The 7,646-nt window shown below is 40.9% G+C and overlaps 1 long non-coding RNA gene across 1 annotated transcript; it reads right to left on the bottom strand.

The window, feature by feature from the left end:
• Positions 1–1,382: 1,382 nt before the first annotated feature.
• LOC148596400 (uncharacterized) lies at positions 1,383–4,590 on the bottom strand. The gene is made up of 3 exons (XR_015913148.1): positions 4,524–4,590; positions 2,689–2,825; positions 1,383–1,426 (listed from the first exon to the last, which is right to left on the bottom strand). It is a non-coding gene; the product is annotated as an uncharacterized LOC148596400 (long non-coding RNA).
• Positions 4,591–7,646: the final 3,056 nt, after the last annotated feature.

Here is a 7,646-nt window from a genome sequence, read left to right as displayed (position 1 = left end):
AGAACAAAAATCACTAAGCCAAAGTTGTTAAATTGTTATGAGTATTGCACAAAGCTTGAATTAAACTTAAAATCTCCTCCAAAATTTCCAGTATAAAATCACAAGGAGGGTTATTTCTTAATGGAAGCCACATGCACATTTACATCACCTCGTCAAGGTTATATTCTTCCACACACAGCGCAAAGCACTGGATGTTTTAAAACACACTATTTCTGTACAAAGAAAGCACAAGGCACACAAAAAGTAATGCCAGTACTCAATGAAAAATCTGTTAACTATTTAATACTTAGTGCTAGCTAAAAACAACAAGGGAATGACAGTCTACTACTTGATCTGTACAAACATTTATTATGTTACAATTCACCCTTCCTCTCACCCCCATCATCCCTGACTGAACAGCTGACTCCTCTAGCTATAAAATTAAGACTCAAGCAACACATCATACATTTAAATGCATCCTTTATATTGTAACATCAGCCTCAGCATTATTAATCAACTCCAGCTTCAACATAAGGTTCACTGTATTGAAAGCACTGAATTAAATATTTAGTCTGATTAATAATAATGAAATCCCTCAGAAATTTCAAATAATTCCACCAATGGAGTTAAAACAGGAAGATATAGAGGAGAAAGACAAAATAAAATTACCATTTTTCTTCCTGTAAAACAAGCACAGGATACTTCCCAAAACTCATTGAGGATATTAAAATTTAAAGTAATAAATTTTATGCCTATTAAAAAGAACAAGAACTACCAAAATTAATCATGTTACCCCATTTTTTGTTAAATATCACAAATCACTGAACTTTACAAGATATTTACCAAAAACATTAATTATTAAACACTGCTAAATCTTGTATTAGGTACCTGAAGGAGGAACAGAATGCACTACAATTCTAATGCATAAGCACAAGATTACTTACATGACCTACTTCAAGCCTTTTACATCCCCCTCATTCTCACAGAAATGTTCCTTTATATGGAATAATTCTTTATGCTACTGTATCTTATTTTCTTGTACAACTCCAGTTATTCCCTCTCAGATCTACCTTACTGTTACTGCAAAGCAGCAGCAGTGTAAGATAGGAGGGAAATGTTTCCTTGAGCAATATGTCTCCTCCTTATCACAGCCTGACCCAATCACCACTACTTTCCAATCCATTCTGTATTCTGCATCAAGACAATCTGCAAATCCCTTCAGTTTTGAGCTGCATTTACATTCTATTCATTTGGTGTAAAATAAACACCTCCCCCAAAATAGAAAAAGCACAAAAAGACTGAACTAAGTTAAAAATCACAAAGCAAGCCAAGTGTTTAAAAACTGGAATTTATCCAGCCTTAGGAAGAAATGCAATTTTATTGCAGTTTCCTACTTACTTATGATGTGCTGTGTCACAGTTATTCTCTTCAGTGAAGTGCCTATTTCCTGCGGAAAACAAATAGTACAGCAGTTGTTTTAAGTACAACTTCAGGGTTTAAAGGAAACTATTAATATAAGTTTAAAGCACCTGCAACTCTAGGACACTGTTTATGGAAAGAGACTTGAATTCTACTACTAATTTGTCTACATGATCTTATGCCCCAGGCTCTCCACTTCCCATCCCATGCTTTGTCACAACCAACACTTGACTACATGACCCTTCTTCCACCAGGTATCTGGGCAGCAATTTTATTTGAAATTATTTACATTTCAAATTGCTTGTCAATTACTAATGTTCAAGAAAATGATTTTAGCCTTTTGCTCATTTTGCTCTTTTCTCCATGCAATGCCAGCTCAACAGTTCTAAATATCAGCAGGTTCTTGCCCTCACAAGCACCATAGAGTCTTCTTTGAGAGTTTTGTTCTAGCACACAGGCACAAAAATGATAAAACAAGCACTCATCTTGGGGTGACAGCTTGGAACATTCAACACATGCGGTGTGTAGCCTACCCAGCAATCAAGGATAAGGACTTTGATGGACTCGGCAAAAATCATCCCCTTCCCCAGACATAACCGCGCACAAACACAGAACCAAGGGAGATACACTCATGCTTTTTGAAGCCCAAGATCTAAACTATCGCCCTCTGAACTACAGCGGCTGCAGCTGAAGAGATTATATGCTAAAGCCTAAAATTTGCCTTCAGAGTTAGACCATAATATTTCATATATCATTAATATTGCCTTGGAAAAAGTTGTTCAACCACTTCCCCCATTAAGACAACAAAAATAATTGGTAAAATACATAGTACAGTGAATATGACTTCATTGTCTTGAACTTCATAAAATGAAAAGCTTATTTTCATGAGATGATCTCCTAATAAAACACAGCTTTCTTCCTGCTTTTCAAGAAAGGAATTTATTTCATGTGAATTAAGACCTGGAGGTCCATGTTTCTTTAATAGTAGAAACCCATCCCTACTCACTTTAAAAAAAAAAAAAATAAATAAAAAAAATTTAAGAGGCTTCACTCACCACCCACTGCAAACATATTGCCTAGCTGTTTTTCAAATTAATATTCCTCTGGCTTCTAGTCAAATGAGGAGAATTTTCATCATTTTCTTCCTAGAGAACTGCTTAACAATCCACTCAAACTCAAAAGCACAAAGCATCTTTAAATTTATAAAGCATCAATGACAAGTGAACAACCCCCTCAAAACCTTACAGGGGAAGTTTACTTGAACCTCGCAGGTTTCTCATGTCTTAATACCTTGAACTATCTGATGCAGCAAGACCACTGAGCATTGGCAGAGAGGCAAGTAGCAGCTTCCTTGGGCATTTTTGTGTTAGAAAATTCCAAGCAAACGCGTCATTAACCCTCAAAAAGTCTTCCCCTGAATGGGATTTCTGCAAAGACAATCACATAACATTAAAGCCAGCCAAGAGCATTACAGGGGTTTTCAGATTTTTCTTCCCTTTCAGTGTCTGGATGCAGAAAGATACTTGAAACTTTCCTTGCTAATATCTATTCCTATTCCTTACTGACAATGATTCCACAGGTGACTCGGGTGATTTTCTGCTGCTCCCAAGATACTCTTTTAACTCATAATTGTACAAAATGACATAAGTTCATCTCCAGTTCTCATAGGTACTCTCTCAAGCTATTTCTAGACTAAAAGTCTAGACAAGCTTTAGATTCAGAGTTGTGCTTTCCATTCTCACCTCATAGGAAGCTTTTTCAAAAAGATCTTAACTTCCCACTTTAAAGCATGTCTCAGAAAACCAAGACCTCACATGAAGTTATTGAATTTCTCAAGGACAATACTTCATTCTCAAGACAACTCTCTTGCTATTAACTTAGATATAGTCAATCCACTAATTCTGGCATATCTGAACAAAAAGAAAAATCTGTGTACTTCAAGCAATTCATTCAAATCAGGGATAAACTGAAGATGTTAACTGGGGAAAAACTTCCATTCACAAGAAGCCAGAAATGCTCTTAAAAGCACCTGCTATGTCTGATGATCAAGCACTTACTAATCCAGTTCAATCAGTTGGTCAGCCAAATGTAATTAACATGTCTACACAGAGATAATATTTAAATGAATAAAAAATTATTAAACATCTCTACCCATATTTGGTACCACACTTGATATCCCTTGATTTGCTAATAGCATCAGTGGAAAAAAAAAGGGGTTCTTCCTGGCAGGCTGGATAAGAATGGATAAGAATGTTCCGTAAATACTTCGCTCTACCTACATAATCACACAAAGTGCTTGCCAATATTAATCATCAAGCCATGTTTAGCATTACACCTACAATATATACTGTATTCTAAATAATTACTTATTTCACTTCACATAACCTTATCTTTAGACAAATTTGACAAATCCTATGCTATTATTAATTATAGGCTGTTCAGAAAAGTTCACTAAAGACATTTTTCAAACATGGGGGATAGCAGCACAAAATCCCATTAGTGACCTTTCAGTACTATGAGCACCATTTCTAGATGTAGATGCACAGCTTGAGACATTTTGAACAGCAATATGTAGAAGGTCAAAATAACACCAAGAAATTAAGAGCATAGAGCAAGATTCATCAACACTTAGCCCAAAACCAGCCTTATCACATAATATCGTATTTTGTTTTCAAAGCCCAAGTGTAGAAACAATGACATGAACTTGGTTATTTGTCTAGTAATCACTTGTCCATGTTTTTAACACCTTTCTTACACATGTTACAGTGAAACGAAGTTAGTCATCTTCTCAGCTATTACTTCTCGTACTAATGAAAGGCAAAAACCTTTCTCTTAAGACTTGGAGAACTCACTTGAGCATTTATAGGCCTCAGCCTCCTGGAAGCGGATTAAAAACACAATAACTAAATATCCTCCTGGGCTAATAATCATAACATGGACAACACTTCAGTATCTTCATGTTACATTTATTCAAGCCAATTTTTCTTTAATGAGTATAGCCATACCTTGAACTATCTTATGTATTTGCTGAACAAAATACCACTCTGATCTTTAAAAGCAATAAAAAGATTAATGTGTTTCCAAATGTCATTATGAGCATAACAGAAGTTAAAACAATATCTTACCTCAAAGTTAAGCTTCATTTAGTAGAAAATCAGTCTGTCCAAAAGTACTGCTGGACCATGTGGAAGGCTTTCAGAAACCAAAACTGTAACATTAACAAAGAAAAATTAGTTGCTCATCCTCCAGACATTTCTTGCTAGTTCTGACACACCTTTTGCCAGCCCACTGGAAAGGAAACAAGTCAGGAAGACAGGAATTTACTCTTCACTTAAAGGTCTGAAGGTACGTTGCCATAAAGCACAGATTTCACTCCAAGAAAATAAAGTTCAATCAAGGATGTAAAATAACTTCCATATAATTGCCTAATAAATGACCTCTTGATATTAAAGGTGCTAATTATCTTTAAAAATTTAGCAGAAAACTTCAGGCAAAAACCTGAGTAAAAAAGAAAACTACACCAACAATATCATCTCTAAAGACTGTCAATACGCACTGGGAGAGCTCTTGATTACAGTCTTGTCTTGAAGGAAAATCCCTTCACGCCGAAATCCCTTCACGCCGAAATCCCTTCACGCCGAAATCCCTTCACGCCGAAATCCCTTCACGCCGAAATCCCTTCACGCCGAAATCCCTTCACGCCGAAATCCCTTCACGCCGAAATCCCTTCACGCCGAAATCCCTTCACGCCGAAATCCCTTCACGCCGAAATCCCTTCACGCCGAAATCCCTTCACGCCGAAATCCCTTCACGCCGAAATCCCTTCACGCCGAAATCCCTTCACGCCGAAATCCCTTCACGCCGAAATCCCTTCACGCCGAAATCCCTTCACGCCGAAATCCCTTCACGCCGAAATCCCTTCACGCCGAAATCCCTTCACGCCGAAATCCCTTCACGCCGAAATCCCTTCACGCCGAAATCCCTTCACGCCGAAATCCCTTCACGCCGAAATCCCTTCACGCCGAAATCCCTTCACGCCGAAATCCCTTCACGCCGAAATCCCTTCACGCCGAAATCCCTTCACGCCGAAATCCCTTCACGCCGAAATCCCTTCACGCCGAAATCCCTTCACGCCGAAATCCCTTCACGCCGAAATCCCTTCACGCCGAAATCCCTTCACGCCGAAATCCCTTCACGCCGAAATCCCTTCACGCCGAAATCCCTTCACGCCGAAATCCCTTCACGCCGAAATCCCTTCACGCCGAAATCCCTTCACGCCGAAATCCCTTCACGCCGAAATCCCTTCACGCCGAAATCCCTTCACGCCGAAATCCCTTCACGCCGAAATCCCTTCACGCCGAAATCCCTTCACGCCGAAATCCCTTCACGCCGAAATCCCTTCACGCCGAAATCCCTTCACGCCGAAATCCCTTCACGCCGAAATCCCTTCACGCCGAAATCCCTTCACGCCGAAATCCCTTCACGCCGAAATCCCTTCACGCCGAAATCCCTTCACGCCGAAATCCCTTCACGCCGAAATCCCTTCACGCCGAAATCCCTTCACGCCGAAATCCCTTCACGCCGAAATCCCTTCACGCCGAAATCCCTTCACGCCGAAATCCCTTCACGCCGAAATCCCTTCACGCCGAAATCCCTTCACGCCGAAATCCCTTCACGCCGAAATCCCTTCACGCCGAAATCCCTTCACGCCGAAATCCCTTCACGCCGAAATCCCTTCACGCCGAAATCCCTTCACGCCGAAATCCCTTCACGCCGAAATCCCTTCACGCCGAAATCCCTTCACGCCGAAATCCCTTCACGCCGAAATCCCTTCACGCCGAAATCCCTTCACGCCGAAATCCCTTCACGCCGAAATCCCTTCACGCCGAAATCCCTTCACGCCGAAATCCCTTCACGCCGAAATCCCTTCACGCCGAAATCCCTTCACGCCGAAATCCCTTCACGCCGAAATCCCTTCACGCCGAAATCCCTTCACGCCGAAATCCCTTCACGCCGAAATCCCTTCACGCCGAAATCCCTTCACGCCGAAATCCCTTCACGCCGAAATCCCTTCACGCCGAAATCCCTTCACGCCGAAATCCCTTCACGCCGAAATCCCTTCACGCCGAAATCCCTTCACGCCGAAATCCCTTCACGCCGAAATCCCTTCACGCCGAAATCCCTTCACGCCGAAATCCCTTCACGCCGAAATCCCTTCACGCCGAAATCCCTTCACGCCGAAATCCCTTCACGCCGAAATCCCTTCACGCCGAAATCCCTTCACGCCGAAATCCCTTCACGCCGAAATCCCTTCACGCCGAAATCCCTTCACGCCGAAATCCCTTCACGCCGAAATCCCTTCACGCCGAAATCCCTTCACGCCGAAATCCCTTCACGCCGAAATCCCTTCACGCCGAAATCCCTTCACGCCGAAATCCCTTCACGCCGAAATCCCTTCACGCCGAAATCCCTTCACGCCGAAATCCCTTCACGCCGAAATCCCTTCACGCCGAAATCCCTTCACGCCGAAATCCCTTCACGCCGAAATCCCTTCACGCCGAAATCCCTTCACGCCGAAATCCCTTCACGCCGAAATCCCTTCACTTTCAATGAATTTCTATGTAATATTTTTATATTACCTTCCACCTTTTTTGATAATGCTATAGGCCTCTTCACATGAAATGCTTGTAAGTAGAGCTTGTAAGTAGAACCCTTATCCATAGCATCTAAGAGAGGGCCCACAACTCTTCAAACAACTTTTTATTAAGTAATTTCATACTGGTTTCTAGGAGGTTTTAATTTGAGTTCATTACCCAAAGCCATGTAGATAAAGCTATAAATATTTAAGTGTTCCACTACGGTACCATTACTACTACACAAAGCATGTGACCTGGAGTAAACTGTACCACACCCACGACTACACTCTCCTCCGCTAATGAGCGGAATGCTTAAATTGCACAACTTAGGTCTTATTTATGCCTGCAGCCTTATTTCAACTCCCGATTTTGAGTTTTAGGTGTTGCTATTCTCTAAAACCAGCAAGATAATCCATCAGCAGAAAGTAAACACAGAAACAGTACACTGAGTATTGAGCAGCTTGGCATTAATTAGTTCAAGTACATTATACAGCTTGAAATAAAGTAACAAAACCTAATTTTAACTATTTTTCCATGAAGTTTCAGAGGAGAACTTACAGTGGGCAATCCATTTCAGAAAGCAAGTCAACAATGCAGCAACATTTCTTATAC

Source organism: Tinamus guttatus, unplaced genomic scaffold, assembly GCF_059628265.1.
Source record: "Tinamus guttatus ecotype Peru unplaced genomic scaffold, ASM5962826v1 Tinamus_guttatus_pri_ptg000004l, whole genome shotgun sequence".
Taxonomy (NCBI): domain Eukaryota; kingdom Metazoa; phylum Chordata; class Aves; order Tinamiformes; family Tinamidae; genus Tinamus; species Tinamus guttatus.
Note: the sequence above shows the minus strand (reverse complement) of the source record. Positions and strands in the feature narration are given on the sequence as shown.